We start from the raw sequence: 24,133 nt of genomic DNA on the forward strand, positions 1-24,133 counted from the left end.
TTTTCTTTGAGCTAGGCACCAGGGACTCATGCCTGGAATCCTAGCTACTCAGGAAGCTGAGATCTGAGGATCAGATTGAAGCCAGTAGTGGCAGCAAAGAATCAGAAGTGGAGCTATGACTCAAGTGGTAGAACGTTAGCCTTGATTGTAAAAAGGGAAAGGATAACATTTAGGCCCTATGTTTAAGCTTACTGTGTTAGAAAACAAGAGAAGGCAAGTTTGCATTTCAATGTAATCTGCTTTTTCGCCTTTCTTAAGTAAGCAGATTTAAAAACATAGAAAAGTGTTATTAGTGAAGAGACTAATTCTCAGCAGTGCTATTAATTGGAATAAAAGAAAAGATCATGAGAAAGAACATGTACAGGAATGTAGGGTTATGTGCTTTCTTCAGCAATACATATTTGAATATCATAAGTAAAGGACTGTGATTAGCTGAAGATACCTGAGGCTAGTTTAATAGACTCTGGGTCAGAAAGGTCAAGTATTTATTTTTTCTTTTAATTGTTACACAGCATTTCACAGAAAAATTCTGAAGCAATGAATAGTGATGAATATAAAGATAAAAACTAGTCATAGAAACTGTCACCATACAAAAAGTTTCAAAATTATCTCCTAGACTTCCATAACCAGTTAGATTGCTGATGTCTTTGAATATTAATATGTTCAGATAATTCCTCCCTGAATACAAGTACCTATGTGCAGATATGATTATACAATCTATCATCTATGAGTCTGTCTTTTCTATCTGTCATTTATGTAGTTCCTGGTATTGGAATTGGGGCTTGAACTCATGACTTGTCCTTCTGTTTTGCTTTTATTCCCAATATATTCCTGGTTGAACTATGCACCCTAGCTATCACTCTGTGTGTCAGGAAGTTGTGCCTGGACATAGGTGTTTGGATTCCTGGTCAATGGCTCTACATCCAAAAAAGACATACTGGCCATACAAGTCGTGTATCAGCCCCTCTATTCATGATCTTTCATGTCATATACATGTTTCTCACATTTTCCTGTCCCATTCCTGCTAAGAGAGGAAGTTCAAGCATCTTGTCAGAATGTGATCTCCACATCTCCCACTGGCTCATTGTTCATCCCATTATTCTGCAGACTCCTTGCTTAGTTCTTTTGAAGAAGTGTGCTGCTCAGTCCTCTGAGGCTGAAGAGCTAAGGATACAAACTCCAGTGAAGGCACGAGGGCAAGGTAAGTAGTCCAATTTACTTCTAAAAAGTCATTTAACGGAAATTTTCTCAACAGATTTACTGTTATGTTAAATGGTCAATCAAAATGATAGCTAATAAAGGTAAGCTTAGAAGTAGATCCACAGAATAATTAAAGTAGTACACTGCATTTGCCTTTTTCATTACAGGTCAAAAGTGACCTTGTGAATTGATAATTTTTTAAGTCATCAAGCTCTCTGAATAGGATCAGTGGAACAAGCCACAGAATGGGGCTTCGTAATAAGTTTCACTATCCACTCCTGCTCCTGGCCCTACTGTTTACTTTTTTTTTGCCAGTGCTGGGCTTGAGCTCAGGGCCTAAGCACTGTCCTTGGATTTTCTCAACGCTAGAACTCTACCACTTGAGTCTCAGCACTATTTCTGGCTTTGATCTATGTATGTGTTACTGAGGAATCGAACCAGGGTCTTCGCGCAAGCTAGGCAAGCACTCTACCACTAGGCCAAACTCCCAGCCCTAGAAGACATTTTTTTTTTGCCAGTCCTGGGTTTGAGCTCAGGGCCTGAGCACTGTCCTTGGACTTTCTCAAGGCTACAGCTCTACCACTTGAGTCTCAGCACCACTTCTGACTTTTTTCTATGTATGTGGTACCGAGGAATCGAACCCGGGTCTTCATGCATGCTAGGCAAGCACTTTAACCGCTAGGCCAAACTCCTGGCCCCTGCTCTTGGTTACTTTGAATACTTGAGGATTTGCACTTTTGCTTCTTTAAGGATCAAATTTTCTTTTGCTCTAAATACCATGATTTATCTGATTTTAGTAGGTGAGACTGATAAAATATAATGGTTTTCTCGGCAGGACATGACTCAGTCTAATGCAGCAGAAGGGCAAGATATGTGTGAGAGAACATAACCTTTGGTATGTTCATTATTTACATTCTATCTTCTCCTACAAGGTGTCTTTGTATTTTCAATAATATAGCCAAAGGAATTTATATCCCAGGTTACTCTAAACAATCACTGGGACAAAGCATTAAGTGCTCAGTAATTCATTTCATAAGTATGAATATTGGGACACTCCTTAGAAATGTCAATATCTTATATTCAATATGATACTTAGAGTTACACTCAAAATGGATGATTATGATTTGTGCTTCTGATAATAAATATGCCTCATGTAGCTGGGCACGGTGTCTCATGCCTATAATCCTACCTAGTCAGGAGGCTGAGATCTGAGGATCAGGATTTAAAGCCAGCCCTGGCCCTAATATCCATAAGACACTTATCTCCAATTAACCACCAGAAAAATGGAGGTGGTGCTGTGGTTCAAGGGTTAGGGCAGTAGCCTTGGGCTGAGCAGCTCAAGGAAATACCCAGGCTCAGAATTCAGGTCCTACATCCAAGAAAAATAAAAAAAATAAGTATATATGCCTCATGTGATAAAAGTTTCAATCCCAATCGATGACTAAGCATTTTGAATTGTGAATCCTATTTTGTTACTAACTCTTAGCTTCTTTCGAATTCAATAATTCTCAGAGGTTTCAAATTCATAAGCTCATATTAAAATCATTAGTGCCAAAGATTTGGACAGACATATATCGTGTGCTGTGCTGTGAACTTCAGTATGTGGATTGAGCGAGTGAAGAATCTGACATAATCCAACTAGTTGTGTCTGAGAGGTGTTTGAGAAGGGTGTTTCATATCACAAAAAAACAGAATATTTCATTTTAATGAATTGGATCAGAAAATAAAATCAAATGTTTATTGGCTAATTTAAATATAGCTCAGCATAGATTCACATCGGATACACAGATAAAAGAATCAATATGCACGATAACCACATGGAAGAAAGCCAGGAACCCATATATACAATAGGAACTTAGAATCATGGCTTCATGCCATGTTAAAATTGTGTTATATATTCAAAACTGAATCAGTTTCCTTTTCTGAATATTAACCTATGGAGACACCACCGGTGAACAAACTATGCATTTTGGCATTGTATTGACATGATGGACAAGGTATCTGTCCACAAAGAATTCTGGCTCTAGCACCCCTTCCAATGAAGATGTTGAGAAAGATTTAAATTTCCTTTGTTCCTGAGATGGTAGCCAGAGGAGGAAAAGTCCCTATTCAGACAGTGGTCATTTTACTGCCTTTCAACTTCCCTAGGCTCTAAGCTAACCCAGAACAGGGATGTAACTCATTTATCTGCAAAGCTTCATGCAGTGGTTTCATGGAGTAGAGTCTTTTTATGCACTTGGACAGAAGAGTGAATGAGAAAATATGGATACATGTGTTCCTTTATGGTTAAAAAACTGAGATAGCCTTTTTACTGTTTTTTTTTCAGGTTGTCTATTTCACCCAGAATGCACTTTATTTATGTAATGATCTTCACAACTTTAAAAAAAGACAATGTAAAATACATATGAGAATATATTTGGAAAATACGTGCAAATGCCGAGAAAAGGAACAAGTAAAAAGCAAAGAATATATTATCACAATTACAGTGTGAAGAGCAAGAAGGAGAATTTTGTTATTTTGAGGTATGTGCCAGTCTATATGGAAATTCTTGAACAGCATTTAGATCTATACATACAACTTCATAGCTTTCTGACTCCCCTCTCAGGTGCTTAAAGGTGTGTTTTTGTAGTGTTCACAGTTGGGGATAAGTTATTTTACCAATGATATATGTAATAATTAAAGGCAAATTTCTTAACTCATAATTATAATGACTTCCTAAAATTAGAATATACTGAGATCTCATTGTAAGGCAAAATTTTTGAATATAGTATTTGTTGATGCTGCCAGGAATAATATTTTATATATGATAATTTTATATGTTCCTACTCACTTACTTTCAATAACTACTTCTATGTATAGTATTGTAAAATTTAACATGCGTAGTTAACAAATTTTTTGATCAATACCTGCAAAATACTCATAAAAATTTGTTTGTTCACAATTCCTTAGCATTCAGCCATGTTGTCATACTTTTCCATTATTGCTGACAGTAAATGCATGCAAAGGCATTTTTCGTTTATTCTTTTGTCCTGGTCCTCAGAAATTCAAGTTCCTTAGGCATTCTTTATTGACTAATGAAATGCTGGTATTTGTCCTTGGCAAACTTCACAGGACTGTGGACAGAATGAAGGAAGCCATTGAAGGAATTTCCTTGGTGATTGCTCACTCTCAGTCTCTTGCACATACTCCTGTCACAAGGCCTAGCATCAAGGGCTCTTCTATGAAAAGACTTCCACATGATGCAGAATTGAAGGGAAGTTTCCCTCCTAGAGAAAACCATGTGACTTCTTCATCAAATGCATACACTTCAGTTATGAGCCTGGACCAGTACCTGAGCAGGGTCAGTTGCATTTCAATATGTTCCACTGGTTTGCAAAGTTTGAATGATTACGCTTCAGTTTTGACATCCTGACTTGTTTGACTACCTTGTGTTCAGTTAATATTGCTATTATTCAATGTTCATAGAAGAATTGAATATCTGGGTATTTTTTTTAAACTTCAAGCTCTCATTCTGAATCTCTACACATTTGTTTTTTTTATTGGAATACCTTTTTTGTTTACAGTGGTGCTTCCAGTATCCTCCATACATGTGCTCCCCACTCTCGGAATAATTTCAACAGTTGCTCTGACTTTATTAATGTTGATCAGATAGTATATTGAAGAGCATTTTATACATGTGCCATACTCCCCACTGCTATCCTTCCCCCAAAAGTTCCTCTTATACATTCCTATTATTCATCTTTAAATCTAAATTTACAAAATGGAGATAAAAATGTGATATTTAACCCTCAGTGTGATGTATTTGGCTTAGCATTCTGAGTTCTCTTATCCATTTTCCTGATAATGATATCATTCCATTTTTAGAGCAGACTCATTCCTCATTTTTTCCACATACAGCAGTTTTATATGTACTCATTGGTGAATAGGTAGCTTGTTTTGTTTTGTGGATCCTGGGGCTTTAAATCTGGGCCTGGACACCTGTGCTCTTCTCCTCAAGGTTAGGGGCTCTAACACTTCGAGTTTCAGTGCCACTTCCGTTTTTCTGGTGATTAATTGGAGATCAGAGTCTCATGGATTTCCTGCCTAGGCTGGCTTTGCATTGTGATCCTCAGATCTCAGTCTCCTGAGTAGCTAGCATGGCAGGCATGAGTTACCAGTGCCCAGCTTCAGCTCTTCTGAATAGTGCTAATATAAGCACAAAGGTACAATGAGAAAAGATACATTTTCGTGTGCCTTGACCCCATAAGTATATTAGAAATTGAAATATTTTAACTTTCTGTGGTAGCTGCATCAGATGCAATAGCCCTTAATGCTTTAAAGCTTCCACAAAATAATGAAGTAGAAGTAAGGCAACTTATTTGAACTAATCAGATAATTTTGAAACAGAAAGTAGGTATAATTCTGAATGTTTTTTAATAGCAATCAGTGACATGTGACTAAGCTCACATAGAAATGCCATTGATACAATCAGATCACTACACTTAATTTGCAATGGTCAAAAAGCATAATATAGCTAAAAAACTACAAGAAAGACAATATTCTCTTTTAACATGATATACATTTATCCAAATAAATCAAAAAGGTACCTCTCCTGCTACAATGAACATGCAAAAATGCTGACAGTGATATCTGTAGTGCAGTTTTTATATATGAACTTCCCCAATGCAAATTCCGCATTCTGAGTATTTTGTGTATGAATATATGTTATATATGCTTATATGTACCGTATATATAGTAAATCTGGTTTATATTAGGTATTACATATAGCATAGCTTATATAATACTGTTATCTGTGTTGTGGGTATAATATGTACAATATATACTTAGATAGAATCTCATGTATGAATATGTACATAAATACCCCAAAACACAAAGATACCTATGTCCACACATATTTCATATATATGTGATTAGAATAAATTACTATTTATCACCTTGTATCTATGCATATTATGTGCTCATTTATCTCCCACGTTTCATTATACTGGGAAAGGAAAGGTTTGAATAATAACCTTTTACACTTTTTTCAGAGAAATCCAAAAGATACAACAGTGCAAGCATATACTACAATATGACTATGCAGAAATATAGACAGTGACACTCTGTGTAAGATTAGTCCTCATTATGATCTTCCTACATGCCAACTTCAGGCTTTCTTTGTGTGTACTCAGTTGGCCGCGGACACACTTGCCTACATATATACAAATATATACATATGTATACATATATACATGTGCATGTACACATGCATATATACACACAAGACACTTCACAGGTAGTATGGATTTCTATTTGACCATCATTATTTCCCACATATTTTTTGTGAATATTAGTTTCCAGTCTATCCCAGGTAATCAAAATGTGAGCCATAAAAATATGAATGCAATATTGTTATGTAATTAAAAAGTACATACGACTCTGACATTATATGGCTTCTTAGATCATACATTCTGGTTAATATTTCTCTACAGCTAAATGATTAGTGCGATTTGTTCTCACATAAAGTAGTTGCTTATAATTTTTTCATCATTTTTCTATGTCTTTGAGTTTGACAGATTTGTGATAGACCCATTTAGTTTTGCAACATCAGTTCAAGAATGGAACCTTTCTGTTTAGAGTGGCAGCTTTTTGTGTTGTGCTTTCTTGCTTCTTTGTACTTTTCTTGTTATTACATAGGTGATATACAGAGGGGTTACCGTATCACAAGTCAGGTAATGAATATATTTGTCTTTAGATAATGACATCCCCTCCTTTATACTCTCCCATTTTTCACCTCTGTTCCTTCTACAAGCTACATAGTTCATTTTCAACATGATTTCTACTGAGTATCACTATTTCATTTGTTCACTCTCTGTCCTTCCACTTTTGTGTACCTCCCTCATCCTCCCCATAGACAGAAGCAGAGAGGCATTATACCTCTTAATTCCTCCTCTAAGAGTACCTGCTTTGGTCTCACTATATATGAATGACCACAGTCCTCTATGACTTTTCATGTCACCATGTATTTTAGATTTACTCTCTGCCTATGTGTCATTTGTCTTTCTGAACTTGACTTATCTTCACTTAATATGATTTGTCCTGGGCCCATCCATTAACCCCCAAAAGACAGATTTTTTTGCCATTCCTGGAGCTTTAGTTCAGAGCCTGGGCAGTGATTTCTGAGGCTAGAACTCTACCATTAGAGCCACAGTACCACTTCCAGCTTTTGTCTATATAAGGTACTAAGGAATTGAACTCAGGGCTTCTTACATGGTAGGTGAACACTCTACCACTAGGCCACACTCCAGGCTCCTAAATTACATTATTTTATTTTATTTTTTGGTCAGTCCTGGGTTTGAACTCAGGGCCTGAGCATTGTCCTTTGGTTTTTTCCTCAAAGATAGTGCTCTACCACTTGAGCCACAGCACCACTTCCCGCTTTTGTATGTATGTAGTACGAAGAAATTGAACCCAGGTCTTTGTGCATCCTGGGCAAGCATTCTACCACTAGGCCAAACCCCTGACCCCAAATTACATAATTTTTAATGGCAGTGTAAAACTACATTGTGTATCAGTATGGTACATTATTTGGATCCACTCACCATTGTAGGACACCTGGACTGTTCCCAAGACTGGGCTATTTTGAATATTACAGAAATGAACATAGAGGCACAACTGTATTTACAGTGTTCTGGCTTGTGTTTGTCTGTTTAGATGTCCTGGAATGTTATGGCTAGTTCACAGTTAAGGGATTTTTTGAGGAACCTCTAGACTGCTGTCCAAAGTGGTTGTATTAGTTTACAGTGAAATAGGATTCCTTTTACCTCAAATCCCCACAGCATTTGTTGTTCTAACTCCTAATGTTGGGCAATGTAACTGGAATAAGATGGAATCTCAGAGCCATTTTGATTTGCATTTTCTTATGGCTAGGGATGGTGGATTGCACATCCTCTGTTTCTTTGTCATTCTTACCTCTTCCTCTGAGAAGTGTCTGCTCATTGTTTCTCATTCATTCACCTAACTTGGAAAAGAAAGGAATGGTACAGACAACAGCTGCACTGCTATGACTTTGAAAATAGTTCCTTGGTCTCTACATATCTTTATGAACATGTGTATTTACATGCAGATATCTAGGCTTTGATGGAAGACTTTTTTTATTTTGATTTAGTCATGGGCCTTGAACTCATGGCCTGGGTATTGTCTCAGTTCATCAGCTCAATGATAGTACTCTATTGCTTTGAACCTCAGCATCAGTTTAAGTTTTCTGATGGTTTACTGGAGAAAAGAGTCTCTCAGATTTCTTGCCTGGGGTGCTTTGAACTGTGATCCTCAGAGCTTAGACTCCTGAGTAGGTAGGAGTGCAGTCATGAGCCATCAGTGCCCGGCTGTTCATTTTCGTCTGTGCTAAATGATTAAACTATACACAGTCAAGGACCATGTGAATTCATAGACTTAGTTTTTCATTGATGTTAGCAATAGTTCACCTAATACCAACTTTACATACTGTAAATGCAAAGGGTATTTCCTGCTTTTGTGTTAAAATGAAGCTTCTTCTGGCAAAAGTTAAAATGTAAACTCTGCAAACAAAGCTTTTATGCATGATTGAGACATATTACTTTCCTAGCTAACCTAATTCAGTGTTCATTGTGCTTTTGTTGCTTTATGTATTTTGCATTTCATGTGCTAATAGGAGTTCAATATGATATAACATCTAAATTTCTGCTTCTAAGTCTTCTCTATTTCTTGTTTGCTCTAGTGTTGGCTGTCTGTCCTGCTGCTCTGATGGATAAAAGCATCTGCAGGAGGAATGCAGGACTCCATCCAAAGTGATGCTTAGCATTTCAAACTGCAGAGTCCTGGGGTATGAGGGACTGACGTAAGGTCAAATAGCTCTTCCTTATCTAAAATCTCTGTCATACCCTGGGACTTATTGTGAGTAGCATACACAGACTGTGATCATCTGACTAAGCATTGTGGTTGCAAGTACTTGACCTCACAACGGAAAATGTCTTTGACTTTGTCTACTGTTTCTGTTTCATTTCAAAATTGAACATAATTGCATCCCTGAGCAAGATATGGACAGGCTTTCAAGTATACTATGTATTGTTATACTCCAGAATGGCTTAACACTCAGAGGACAAGTACATGGATATGCCAGGTATTTGGCTAGGAAGTTCATGTATGATAATATTTGTTAGTATATTGTCATCATTTTCAACATTGCAAGTACACAAAATGTTAATTTGGACAATATCAGAGAAATCATACTTTTTATCTACAGTTATAGGTATTGAAAGCATGGCCTTGTGAATGCTAGGCATGTGGTTTGCCAGTTGAGCGACATCTCCAGCTTAGGTTTTCCCTCTGCCACTTCTCTCCGGTGGTAAGATATGAACTCAGAGCCTTGAACTTTCCAATTTAGTTTCAAAACCAAACACGAGGACATAGTGATACCAATACTCTGTTTTGTATACTGGTATTGTCTCAATATTCTAAAGCATTCAGATGACGAGGACATGGACTCAGCAGGTGCTGAGGTCCAGACAGGCACTGAGGACATTACTCCTTTGAGACCTGTATCTCCCAGTGCTGTCATGTAAATTGTTAGTGCTGAGGCTCTTACTTGCTGATTATTTGTTCTTGTACTTTAGAAAATGCATACAACCCCTTTGAATTGGGTTTCATACACAGGTGGTTTGATGAGGATTTTTTTAAGAGTTCTAGTTCTCTTCTCATTAGAAGAAGAATCCATCTCCTCAATGGTGTCTCAGTCATTCCCCCAACTTGTCAAAGGGCAGAATGGCACACACAAAGGCTGCACTGCTGTGACCTTCAAACTAGTTCCTCACAAACTTGGTGCTTGTTCTCTGTACATCTTTATACACCTTCTATCTATCTTCAGGTGTCTGAACTTTTTTGGCTGACCCCTCTGGATGTATGTGTACTCTGCTCCTTGTTATCAGCATTGAATTGTTAGACTCTACACAGTCAAATACTATGTGAATTTCTACACATACTTGTCCTCCCCAAATACCTATAATTCACCAAAAACTAAGTCTACAAGGCTGTATTTCCTGCCTTTTCGAGAAATGAGGTTTCTTGTTCCATTTAAATATTCACCTCTGCTAAACAAAGCTTTGATGGAAGGAAGACCAAGAGTTCATACCTTATGAATCTACACTAATCTTTCCTGTGGTTTTGTGGCAGTTTTTTTCCAGTTCACTTGCTATGTGGGATACAAAGCTCATTTATTATCTACATCTCTGCTTCCATGGTGCTTCTGTTCCTCCTGTTGGCACCACTGTTAGCTATCTGTCCAGCCTATCTGATTGATAAAGGATCTGCAGGATTCCCATCCAACCTGGTGGTGGGCCTTTCAGTATAACAGAGGTGTGGGGTACAGAAAACTGATTCATGCTCCATTAGCTACTCTGTATGTGAAGTCCACTTCCATTCCCACCAGTAAGTGTGAGCAGCATACATGCACTCTGGCCATCTGCATTTGACCTTGTAGCTCCTCCTAGTTGACTTCCAAAGAGAACAGGAGAAATTGTCTTTCCACATAGTCTACTTTTGCATATTTTCAAAACTCAATATTAGGATGTACTGTTACTGATAGCCTGTCATGTGTACTGTCTATGGTTACAATACTCCAGAAATTGTTTTTTATTTTGTCAGTAGTGAAGCTTAACCTGAGCTTTTCCACTCAAGGACATTCTTTAAGTCATAGCTTCCCTTCAGGCATTTTTGGTGATTAATTGGAGATCGAGTCTCACAGAGTTTCTTTCCCTGCCTGACTTGGAACTGTGATCCTCTGATCTCAGCCTCCTGGTAGCTTGGTTATAGCTATGAGGTGGTAGCACCTGGCCTTCTATTTTTAATTGTACCTCTGTATGATTACACACTGAACACTATTCTTTTACTTTTGACCCTTGAAAGTTCCAAAAGCAAATGCTGAAGTTGTTCCAGATGAAATCCTAGGATCTTTTTTGCCTTTGTAGGTTTCACACATGTATGAGGTTAGAGACAGCCTGCTTCCTCATTTATTAAGGTGGTCCTGATGTTGGGGCCATTTAAGATGACTTTTCAAGACACATATATATGGAGAGAAACAAATCCACATTACATTTTCTGGATATTAAAAAGATGTCACATGTGTCACAGGACTACAGTCATTTACCACAGTGAGACCAAAGGAGGACATTTTTAGGAGAGGAACATGAAGGGGCAATGCCTCTGTGCATCAGATCATATAAAATAATGCTTATCTTAAATGAACTCCAGCATGTGGAAATGGGGATTCTTTTTCTTTCTTGTTGTTTTCTTTTCATCTTCTTTCTTTGTGTATATATGTCTTTACCAGGTTAAGGAGAAACAGAAATGGCCAGGCAAACAGTGAATAAATGTAACAGTGGTATGTTTAACTGTAAGGAAAATGAACTAAGAAGTTGTGGATTGGGATGAAAAGGCAAGGGATAACATTGTCCAAAAAGAAATGTATTTAGTCCTTGACTGATATAACCATGGTCTCCTGTACATCACCTTTACAATAATAACATTTTAAAAAGATGGCATATAGAGCCTGGACTTTAGCTTAGTGGTAGAATGCTTGTCTAGCATGCACAAAGTCTGGGGTTCAATTCCTTGGTATCACTAAACAGAAAAAAACTTGAAGTGGTGCTGTGGCTGAAGTGGTACAGCTGTAGCCTTGAAAAAGTCCAAGGACAGTGCTCAGGCACTGAGTTCAAACCCCAGGACTGGCCAAATTAAAAAACGTGGCATATGTCCCGATGGCAATGTCTCAGATCTTTAATTTTAGCCAATCAAGTTAGTAAAGTGTGCATTATTTTGCCAATCCTTGGCTTGAGCTCAGGGCCTGAGCACTGTCCTTGGCTATAGCTCTTCTACCACTTGAGCCTCACCACCATTTCTGGCTTTTTTCTATGTACGTGGTAGTGAGGAATTGAACCCAGGTCTTTGTGCACGCTAGGCAAGCACTTTACCACTAGGCCAAACTCCTGGCCCCCTCCTTGTGTATTTTTATATAGTTTCATTCATTAGTGTGCTGAACATATTAATCCTTTGTTTTGACTTGTATTGCATCTAATTTTCTTTTGTCTCCCTTAGTTTACACATATTAAACTACTCCATGTGTTGGGTAATATTATTACAGACAAGGTTTTATTGGCTACAATACTTTGTGACAAAAGTGTTAGGACATAAGTCTGGAGCTAGGCCAGATGTCCATTAGCTCATTCCTGCAATCCTATCTACTCAAAAGACGGAAATCTAAGGACTAGAGTTCAAAGCTAGCCTAAGTAGGAAAGTTTATGGGTCTCCTTTCACCACTTAACCAAAACATGACTAGAGGCTGTGCTGTAGTTCATGAGGTAGAGCACTCACCTTGAGGAAAAAAGCTACATGACAGTGTTCTGGCTGTGAGTTGAAGCCCTGACAAAAATACACGAGTCTGAAACAAATTATTTAGCCCTTGCTGACCTTGAACTTCAGGTTGTGCTACATCATCCTCTCCATGCTTTAAATTTTAGGCCTTTGCCATTATGTAGGGGAAAGTGTTCTACTTTTAGCTTTCCTGTTTCAAGACAATTTAATTATTGTCTCTGATACAAAGAAATGCAGTACATGTTTCCCGATAGATGTCAGATTGTAGACTTGCTCTTACTGTGTCCTGAATGAATTTATGTTTTATCCTAGTAAGGATTCATGTCTCCTCCTTTGATCTATTTTGCCTGTCACTTTGTAGAATATCATCTAAACAAATTCAAAGTTCTTTTGTTCTTCCTCTGTTACATCATATTTTTCCCGTTTAGCTCTTTCTTCCTTTCTCAGGTTTAAGGAGTGCTAGAATTGTGGGTTTGTGGGGAGGAAAAAGTAACAAAGTACTATGTGAGAAGTACCATGTAGAAAAGATGTCTGGTGAGTATTTAATAATTGAAATATAGAAAACATAAGGTATCTTTTTGAAAAAAAATAAGATGAGACTCATCTCATTTCTGTGACTTTAACTCTTGCTTTGGAATTCTTTGTGGAATATTTTAGGAGACTGTGAACTTTGAGGATGAGGATGTGGCCATCAATTTTACCCTGGAAGAATGGGCTTTACTAAGTCTTTCTCAAAGGAAACTCTACCGAGATGTAATGGGGGAAATCATTAGAAATCTGGCCTCTATAGGTAAATATTGCCTTACTTCACCTGTGAGCTGTTCCTGCCCTGAGTGATGCTGCATGATTTGGTATGAAAAATTGAACATGTGGGTGAATATATGATTATAAATATACTGTGATCACATTATTCATGATGATAGTTGCATTCTTAATATTTTTATATTGTTAAAAAATCATTGATTTCTATGTTTGCATTTTAGAAAAGAAGAAAGAAAAAGAAAAGACTGAAGTTAACTGCAAAAATCCCAGGGAGGAAGTAAGGTAATTGCACTAACCAGAGATAATACTATGCAGAGTGGCAGGAAATTTTTAAACCAAGCTGCTATACAAATGCACACAGATAGAAATTGATTTTATCTTAGAAAATTTTCCTTTTAAACTGTATACAAATGGAGCTTCAAAACTAGAAAATTCAGGAATCTAAAAAAATATGCCAATATTGGGAGCATTTGGAGGACATCATGAAAGCTCAGGAGACACTTTCTAATGGTTTCCTAGTTTGCAAGCAGTTCTCAGTTTCTGTTTGTGTGTGTGTGTGTGTGTGTGTGTGTGTGTGTGTGTGTTTTTCACAGAACTCAGTTTGTAGAGAGACTGTCTGAACATGAACGGGGCAGTCAGTGTGAAGAAGCCTTCCAAAAGGAAGCAGAAAGCATTTTGAATAAGAAGACTCTACCTGGAGTAGCACGCTTTAATACCCATGTGTTTGGAGAAACCATCCTTACTCCTTCCCCCATGGGTGTGCCTTTCAGAGCTCACACAGGACAGACAGCCTTTGTGAATCAGGAATGGGAGAAAATCCCCACCACTCATAAAGAATGTGGGAGAGCCTGCAGGAAATCCCATCAGGATCAAACTGGCCATAGAATGCACCATGAGGAAAATCCATTTGCAGCTATGCAATGTGAAAACTCCTGTAGCCATTCTTGTGTTTTTCACAGACATGAAGAAATCGACACTGAAGTTGAACCCTGCTGTGAATGTCTGCATTGTAGAAGACCCTTCCCTAATTCCACTACCCTTCAGGAGCACAAAAGAACTCTTCCCATGCAGAAACCCTATAAATGTGAGCAATGTGGGAAAACCTTTCCTTTTTCTAGTTATCTTAAAGCACATGAAAGAACTCACACTGGAGAGAAACCCTATGAATGTAGGCAATGTGGGAAAGCATTTGTTTCTAGCAGCACCCTCAGAAGACATGAAAGAGGTCATACTGGAAAGAAATCCTATGGATGCAAGCAATGTGGGAAAAACCTTCCCTTCCTCTCATTACCTTAAAGCACATGAAAGAATTCACACTGGAGAGAAACCCTATGAGTGTAAGCAATGTGGAAAAACATTTGCATTTTCCTGTTACCTTCGAAGACATGAAAGACTTCACACTGAGCGGAAAACATTCATTCTTCCTCGCTACCTTGAAAGACATGAAAGAATTCACACTGGAGAGAAACCCCATGGTTGCAAGCAGTGTGGAAAAACATTTGTTTTTTCAAGTGACCTTCGAAAACGTGAAAAGTCTCATGCCAGAGGGAAACCCAAACCCCATGGATGTAAGCAATGTGGGAAAACATGCTCTTCCTCTAGATCCCTTAAAGAACATGAAAGAATTCACACTGCAGAGAAATGCTGCACATGTGTGCAGTGTGGGAAAACTTTTGCTTTCTCCTCTCTCCTTCAAAAACACGAGCAAATTCATACTGGAAAGAAACCCTATGAATGTAAACAGTGTGAGAAAGCATTTGCTCTTCCCTATCATCTTCAAAGACACGAAAGTATACACTCCAGAGAAACCGTATGAATGTAAGCAGTGTGGAAAAACATTTGTTCTTATTGTCTGAGTATGAAAAGTTCCAGAGGTCTAGGCATGAACCTCTGGTTTCTGGCTTGTTTTGCTCTTTTGAGACAGCCTCTCACTGTTAGTGTAGTCCTGGGTAGCTTAGAGCTAGTGATTTTTCTTTAAGAGGAGAAGCTGTTTCCTGTATATCCTTACAGTTGCTATTGCTATTTCAGATCCTGAGATGCGGAGAGCTCTAGGCATAGGTTGCTCTTTTTCGACAATGATAAACCAACCCAGGAATAGTGCCCAGTGAACCTCTGTATCCTGAGATTTGGGAGAGTAGCTGGCTGGCTGTTGAAGTACAGGCATCTGCCAAGTCTCCAGCTAGGGATGGGATTCCTGGGATTTCCAGAAGAAAGTGGACAAATACCAGCAGCCTGCCTGGAAGATACCAGTCTGGCAGCTGAATGAGGGGTGGATGAGGAGGTTCTGGTAGGAATGTACCTCAGTCTTTTATTCACAATGGGTCTCACTAACACAGGGTGATATGAAACAGCAAAAGAAAGCATTAATTTTGTACTACTGAACATGTAACTTTTCTCTCCGTGTGTGTGTAAGTGTGCATTAGTGTGAGAGTATGTACGTGCACACACAAGTATGTGTTGAGGCTTGAACTTAGGAATTGGGCACTGCTCCTTAGCTTTTGAACTCTATCTCTTGAGCCACATCTTCAATTCTGGCATGTTTTGCTGGTTACATACTGTTGAAACTCAGACTTTTCTCCCCCAGCTGGCTTTGAACCTCAATCTTCAGATCCTGACTATCTGGAATTACATGTGTGAGCCTCAAACCATCGTTTTTGTTTTATGTTTGAATATGCTGTACCCAAAACCATAAGAAGGAAAAGCATTGACTGTTTCAAAACATGAACAGGCTGGGAGCTGGTGGCTCATATCTGTAATCCTAGCTATGTAGGAGGCTAAGATCTGAGGATGGAGGTTCAAACCCAGCCGTGGCAGGAATATCCATTGACTGACACTCTTATCTCTAATTAACCAGAAGAAAGAAGAGGAAGAAAAAAGAGAACAATTGGAAAGAAAATCAAGGAGGAAAGAATGAAAGCAAGCAAGTGTGTGCTCAGATAGTAGAGCAGTACCCTGGCTACCATGGCCCCCTGAGACCCATGCAGGCTTGTGCACCTTGGGTGTGATATGGAAGGCTATGGGCAGTGGGATTCCTTCCCTCCCCCCCCCCAGTAACTGAACCTGGCTGTTCCTACCTTGTGCTGAAGGGAGCAGCATGACAGAAAATACTGCATCTTCCTAAAGCTCCCAAACGCATCCACTAAACAGAGAGCAGATCAAGGCAATTTCCAGCCAAGGAACCCAAGGCCTCCTCTCCCACCTTCCCCTGTGCAGAGTGGGCATGCCCGAGAGTGTGGGGGCGGAGGCCAGAGGAAGAGGGTGGGACAGCACAACCTCAATGCCAGTGCCTCCAGCCAGTCTGCTAGGGTCTAGAGGCATCCTCACTGAGGACTGAGCATTGATGGTTTAGCTAGATCCTGCCAACCACTGGATGTCATCCGTGAGAGAGGAGACATGATGAGCTGCTTCCTGTAAATTACCCACAGGGGCAGCACTAGTCCTCTAGATTACATATGTATGTGTTTGGGTTTGACCTCAGCGTTAGAGCTCCATCCTTGAGCTTGTTTGGCCCAAAGCTACACCTATCACTTGAGCTATGTACTACTATCAGCACTTTCTGAAAATAAGAGTCTCATGGCCTCTCCTGGCTGTCTGAACCATAGCCCTCAGATCTCAGCCTCTTGAGTAACTATGATTGCAAGACATGAGGGGCCAGTGAGTGCACGTTTTCAAGGTCTGGTGTGTGTGTATGATCCTGAAAGTTCTTTGTCACTGATGATCGTTATGTGGGTGGGGGTGACTTAGGCCCTCTTTTGCACTGCGTTCCCACAGGACCTTGTGAACACCTCTGCAGTAACATTTAATGCCCACGTGCCTGGTTTCTCCTCCAGTGAGTGCCTCAGGGACAGCGACAGCAGCATTGTATCCAAAGCATCTAGAAAGGGGTCATATTTTGTGAGTGAATTCAACTCAGGTATTAAATAAGTAAATAAAATTCGTAAGGATTTGATTAATAGCATAATACTCTTCAATGCACTTCCATGAAACTGGAACCTAGTAAAATGAGGGGAGATACATAGAGTTGAGGGAGATGGGGAAGAAGGAGACAATTATCAAGGTGCAGTGTACTCATTAACTCATTGGCAGATTTAAAACCTCTTTGTACAACTACTTAGAAATAATCACAGAAAAAATAATAATAATCACATCGGCTCCTCTCATTAAAAGATCCTGGAAAAGGGGAATGTTTTTTCATATTGTTTACATTCCTAGGATTTCTCTCCAGTGTGAATTCTTTCCTGGGCTTTTAAGGTAAGTAGAGGAAGGGTAGGCTTTCTCACATTGGTTATAACCATTGTGTTTCTCTGCAAGATGAGTTACTTTATGCCCTTGAAGGATACTGGAAACTTCTCTATCTCCCTCTCTCTCTCCTTCTCTTTCTCCCTCTCTCTCTCCTCTCTTCCTCTCTCTTTCTCTCTCTCTGTCTCTCCCTCTCCGCTACCTCTAACTAACTATTCCCTGAAAAGAACCAAGAGAAAAATAGAGTAAGAGATTTATAATGTTCAAATGAACCCCTTTGAGAATCCAAAAGGAATTGTGGACTGAATCATTAGTCTTTACATTTAACAGCAGAGAGCCTATCAATGCCATTTCTTATTTGTGAGATTGTCTTATTTCTGACTGTTATAATAGACCTTGTTCATTATCTCCTTTAGAGCATTTTTAATACTTGACTATCAGATCTGAGTGTTTTACAAATATTGCTTTCATCAAGTCTTTGCTTCTTCTACAGTTTTCCTTTTCTTTGATCCGCTCCTTTTGAATTGCTATGATAAGTTTTTCTCATGCCTAAATTCAAGGCAAGTATGATAGAATGATGTAGCTCTTTATACTGACAAAGAAGTTTAATATGATTTAGTTGTTTATATCAGTTGGGCCAGCTACTTGTCACACATAACATTTCAGTTCAAAACTTTAACTAAAGAAAAAGGATGAAAGGTGTGATTTTTAAACCATTTTTTTAAAACATGGGTCAATTTCAGAAAGTTCATGATGGTGAATTTGACATGCTATATGTATAGAAAGACGATAATGTATTGAAGAAAAGAGTCCCATGAACTGTTTTTCCTTACAATTCTGTCTTCCTTAGATTTGTCTTCAGACAAAATGACTTGAGATTGCTAATATTACTTGTTACCACTGCAGCAACCCTTCATTTTGGAAACAAGCTTCTGAATGTGTTATAATTTGAGGTGCTGAGGCTCAAGTGGTAGAGCTCTAGCCTTGAGAAATTTCAAGGACAGTGCCCAGGCCCTCAATTCAAGTCCAAGACTGGCAAAAAAAGGAAGAAAATTTGAGGCAAATAAAAAGAGTGATACTCTTGCACTTTAGTGGGTTTCAAAATGGAGTCAGGAATCAGAAATATCACTATTATATAGATTCAGCTTATGATCAGTAAACTGTAAAATCTTATCCTAAACTACCATATACCCAATTCATTACTATGATATGACTTTAGTTTCTTTTTTTTGTATAAAAAGTACAATATTCATATGAAACAGGATAAAGAAAGAAAACTGAAATGTGCTTATTGACGGTAGTGCTTTTAGATATTCATTTCATGTAAAAATGTCTCTGAAATGCAGCATTAATTACTAGAATGTTCTCTTGGCTCCCATTATCTCTATTTCCTCTCCTCTTATCCTATTTTGCTCTGCTCTTTTGCTTTTGGATGAAGTATTTTCTATTCTGACATGTCTGGAATCACATAAATGGAAACAGTCAAACAATCTGTGGTTACTTTTGGCATTTCCTTCCCACTGTATTCACCCAGTGAACTTCACGTGCAGTACTATCAATCATGAATAAAAATAATTTTCCTATTTTGGAGTTGTTTGGGGGAGAATGGCAAAATTTTATTTTCTATCATTGCCCTCATATCTGCCATGCAAGTGGCTCACACCTGTAATCCTCGCTACTCAAGAAGTTGAGATCTGAGGATCATGGTTCAAAGCCAGTTTGGACAGAAAAAATACCCATGAAATACTGATCTCCAATTAATCACTCAAAAAGGGGAAGTGGCACTGTAGCTCAAGTGGCAGAGTACTATCCTCAAACACAAAGGGGCACAGCACCTCGGCGCTGAGTTCAAGCCCCACAACCGACAAAAAAAAAAGATGCAGGCATAAGATGATTGGTAACAGAAAATTGTTGAAAATGAGGAAAATAATATAATGAAACTATATCTAGTGTATTTTCAGTGGACTCTGTTTCCAATGAGGTTCTGGATTTGATGTTCTTTTAACCGTTATTTGGCCTTCTACAGCTAAATTTCTTTACAGACACAAGCTGGTGTATTTCGGGTGGAAAGCTGCAGTGCCTCTTGGGTTCCAGATACAAGCATTGTGAACAGTTGTCTGGAGGAATTATGATGGAGATGCAGTCAATGAAATGGAAAACCAACTAGATGAGAAGACTACAGGTCTCATGACCACTACAGAAGGGATTTCCATCCTAAATTAGAGCATACTCTTAGGTTAGGTCCCAGTAGTCTTTTATGCTGTGACTCAACAAAGGACTTCACTGAGAGGAGCAGTTTGGGACTTATCTTTACAATGTCTTTGATGGTTACCTGCATGCTCATTGCTGGCTACATCTTTGATATTAAAATTTAACTCTTAGGTTAATGGAGCTGCGCTGTAGTTTATTCTTTACTTTCTTGGGTAAACCAATCTGTATTAGAAATATGCAGTGATTGTACCTGAAATGTGTCTTAGCTGGGCACTGGTAGCTCACACCTCTCATCCTAGCTTCTCAGGAGGCTGAGATCTGATGATTGCAGTTCAAAGCCAACCTGGGAAGGAAACTCCATGAGACTCTCACTCCAGAAGCGGTACTATGGCTCAAGTGGTAGAGTGCTCACCTTGAGCAAAAGAAGTTAAGGGACAGCAACCAGGCCCAAAGTTTAAGCCCTAGGATCAGCCAAAAAAAAAAAAGCTGACACCGATCACCCCTTATACCATAGAGACTTAGATGATTCATGATTATACATGTAGTACCAGCCTCAGCTCCAGTTTGCACCCAGGTGATGTCTAAACTCAGCCCCACTTCTTCCTGATGACAACCCAGAGGCTCCCATTCATGACAGTCCAGCCCTGCTAGACCTTAGCCAGCCGACTCACCCTGGCCTGCAAGAACCACATGGCCATGTGTGGATGTCAGCCTCTACAGGGACGGGAGCTGTGTGGTACAGAATGGAAACTGTGGCAAGAGCAGCTGTAACTACCCAGGACAAATTTTACCCCAGGGTACCTCCTCAGCCATTATACCACCTTACCTAACAACTGAGAATGACTTCAAACTAAGACAATGCTTCCATTAGTTACCACTAAGGGGGGGATGAACTATCTAACCCAGTCCTGGCCTCTGGCCACCTGGAGTTAAAGTACACCACTTGCTGGTTCCTCATTGCCCCAGTTGTCTGCTTAATTGGTCAGAAGCTAGCCTCGCTGCCAAATAAGCTTTGCTGACTTTCAAAACCCAGCTCAACTCCCTTTCCTGGTTGAGAGAATCTTTGGAAATAGCCAGCTCTAGGCCCACTGTCTTCAATAAAAGACCTTCAAGTTTCTCTGTACATGGCACTCCTTTGTTTTGACTCATGGGGATACAAGAGGAACTGAAGAAGCCTCAAAAAAGGAGCCTGTGTGTTCCCAGAGGCTGAAGTTGTTGTCTTCTTCTTCACAGGATAGAAACAGGGATGCACTCTACACAGTGTCTGGCTGAGATCACCAGAGAGAAAGCATCAGGGAGATAGATGTTTGGGCCTTCCAGGGAGATTTGAGCTATGATCACAGCTAGATCTGTTTAACTGTAGGCTCTGGGGTTTGCATCAAAAACAGTATTCTGAGGACTGGTGGCTCAAGCCTGTAATTCTGGCTTCTCAGAAGGATGTGATCTGAAGATCACAGTTCAAAACAGCAAAGGGCTGCTTCCTAAAAGCAGAAATGAAACAAACCCAGACTCCCACCACCTCCAACCTCAACTGCAGTTGAGAAATCAGTGATCACTGGGCTACGATCATCGAACTCTGGGATTTATCCAATAGACTCACCAATTTACAACAATGTTAAGTGTTTTATTTGGTACATAGTTGTAAATAGTTGTGGCCTACTGTATAAATAGCATATCCATCAGTACAAACCCCCAGTTTTTTCTATTATCTGTATTGATATGTATAATTATTGGTAACCAGAGTTCCCCCACACACTAGAGAACAAGAACTGTTGAGTCCATCTACCCAACTGTCCCATCATAACTGCTCACCATACTCTTTCCTCAAAAGAGTAGGAGATAAATCTGAAAAGTCAAGATAAACTAAACTGAACTTGTTGGATGCTGGCGGTTCACACCTGTAATCATAGCTACTCAGGAGGCTGAGATCTAAGGATCAAGGTTCAAAGCTAGCCCAGGCAGGAAAGTCCATGAGATTCTTACTTCCTATTAAACCCATCAGAAAACTGGAAGTGGCATTGTGGTAGAGAGCTAGCCTTGAGCTGAAGAGCTCAGGGACAAAACCAGGTCCAAGCCCAGAGTTCAAGCCCCATGACCAACCAAAAAATAAATAAGCCCCCCAAAGCCCCCCAAAACTTAACTGAACTTGATAGGCTTGAAGTTTTAGTTGTTGTTTGGTTTTGTAGTTATTTGGGATTAATTAGAATTGTATTCTTGAAAACTATAGACTTAAACTATCATCTGTGCTTCCAGAGGAAAAAATGATAGTGCCAGTCCCAACTTTTTTTTTTTTTTGCCAGTCCCAGTGCTTAAACTTAGGGCTTGGGAAAACTGAAAGTGGTGCTATGACTCAAAGTAGAGAACTATCCTTGAGAGAAAAGAGCTCAGGAACCATGGCCAGGCCCAGAGTTCAAGCCCCACCAACCACCACCACCAATGAAAACAATGTTCCTCTCTTCTATTAATAACCCAACATTATCTTATCTCACTTTTCTCCACCTATTCCCAAACTCATCTACCACCTCTGACCATCTTTCTACTGAGGAGTAAGAGCAGTAATAACAAGTAGAAATTAAAAGTCTTTTGTTGTGTAACCAGCATGATAATGGAAGCTTTATTGAGCGTAACGAAAGTGTTATTGGAATCTATCATAACAGACGTATTGTAAAACCTTTAGGAACTCTAGGCTCACTACATTGAAATTTCTGATTCTGATGTGAAAGGCCAATTTGGTTTTGCCCAGGTATCTAGAAGTTGGCCAGGTTCTTGTGCTGTACCAGGCATTCAGATCTCAGTTTGGGACATTCCTGTGTACTCATGAACACCTTCCTCTTTGCCTTTCACAGCATCCTTTGGGCAAACAGTTTCTTTTTGTCACATTTTACATGAGGCTCTGTGATATTCCTTTGCTTTTCTCTTAAAGATTTCTGGCATCACAGCAATCTTTTACTTCTCTTGGGCATTCTTCTTGTTTCCAGGAACAAAGGAGGACTGTAGTTTAAAATATTTAAAACAGATGAATTAACTCTGAACTTTAAACCCATTTGTGTGTGTCTGTGTGTGTGTGTATCTGTGTGTGTATGAGTCTGTGAGATAGACACACACACACACAGAGAGAGAAAGAGAGAGAGAGAGAGAGAGAGAGAGAGAGAGAGAGAGAGAGAGAGAGAGAGAGAAGAGAGAGAGAGAGAAAGAGAGATTCTAAAAGAGTATTGAACTCTTCCTAGATCAGGACTCGTGAAATCTGATATTTCAAAGAATAAGAAAATCAAAGACTCAATCACATTAAGTGAAGTAATCCAGACAGAAGGAATCTATAGGCTCAATGGTTTCCCTCATTTGTAATAATTAGTACACATCTAGGACTCTCCTAGCAGATGATTACAATAGTGTAAAACCTAGGTACCCAAAGTCATATAGGATGAGACTAAATGAAAGGATCTCTAGGATACGGAAACAAGAGCTTTATCTTGTGTGACTGTTGTTCTTAATGTACTATTTCTCTTTTCTTTTTTGCCCTTTGGTTAATCTCATATTGTTACTGTATCTGACTTCGTTGCCTGGTATATTATATATGTGTGTATTTGTTTATTTGAAATAGGAAAGGGAAGAGGGAAAACAAGATGACTGGGAGGGGGTGGAGAGAGGGAAATGGAAACAAAAACACAAGAAGGGGTATCAATGTGTGAGAAGTAATGCACCTACTAACTGATGAATGTAACTGTAACCCTTCTATACATTATCCCAACAATAAAAGAATATCAAAGACTCAAAGTCAAAAGTCAAATTCCACACAGCATAATCGTGCATACATGATATCCATTAGATTCTATGTAAACATTCTATGATTTGTATACCATTAAAAATCAGAAAAAACCTACTTGCCTCCAACTATGTAAATTATTTTCCCCTACATCTTGCTTGGGTCAATGTATTCATTTTTCATACTCACATCATTTTCTTGAAAAATAATTCTGTAATCTTTCTGCTAAGTGCTAAGGAGAATATTCCACATTTGTGCTAAGCCTAACAATGGGGAAGTAGAAAGCTTTTGTGTGCTCCTCATTTGTGCCAGATGAGTCCAGTAAATGACTGTGTATCATGAATACCTGGAGCCTCGTTTTTTTTTTTTAGATGAAAAACTCTGAAACAAAACAAAACAAACACTATCCAGCTAGGATATCATGAATTATATATTAAAACATGTTTGGGCATCTTTCATTTTTTTCCTTCTATAAGCCCATTTGGGCAGGAGCTGAACAGGAAGATGTGGCTGAATTTCATTTTTAACCCAGACCTGTGTGACTTCTCTGTGTGTTCAAACATCTAGAGTGTCCCA

General features: G+C 39.1%; 2 long non-coding RNA genes and 1 pseudogene across 3 annotated transcripts in view; 2 read left to right on the top strand and 1 right to left on the bottom strand.

Annotated features, from left to right (window-relative positions):
• Window positions 1-24,133, bottom strand: part of LOC150039918 (uncharacterized) — a 128,606-nt gene that overhangs the window by 46,109 nt on the left and 58,364 nt on the right. The gene's annotated exons all lie outside the window — the stretch shown is intronic.
• LOC150039922 (uncharacterized) lies at window positions 971-13,134 on the top strand. Its single transcript, XR_016534166.1, has 3 exons — window positions 971-1,201; window positions 2,036-2,095; window positions 13,030-13,134. It is a non-coding gene; the product is annotated as an uncharacterized LOC150039922 (long non-coding RNA).
• On the top strand, window positions 13,290-16,335 carry LOC150039923 (uncharacterized; annotated as a pseudogene). The gene is made up of 4 exons (XR_016534144.1): window positions 13,290-13,372; window positions 13,566-13,626; window positions 14,304-15,162; window positions 16,199-16,335. The product of XR_016534144.1 is annotated as an uncharacterized LOC150039923 (transcript).

The sequence above is a fragment of the Megascapheus bottae genome, unplaced genomic scaffold, assembly GCF_031878675.1.
Source record: "Megascapheus bottae isolate mThoBot1 unplaced genomic scaffold, mThoBot2.hap1 HAP1_SCAFFOLD_43, whole genome shotgun sequence".
In the NCBI taxonomy this organism is placed as follows: domain Eukaryota; kingdom Metazoa; phylum Chordata; class Mammalia; order Rodentia; family Geomyidae; genus Megascapheus; species Megascapheus bottae.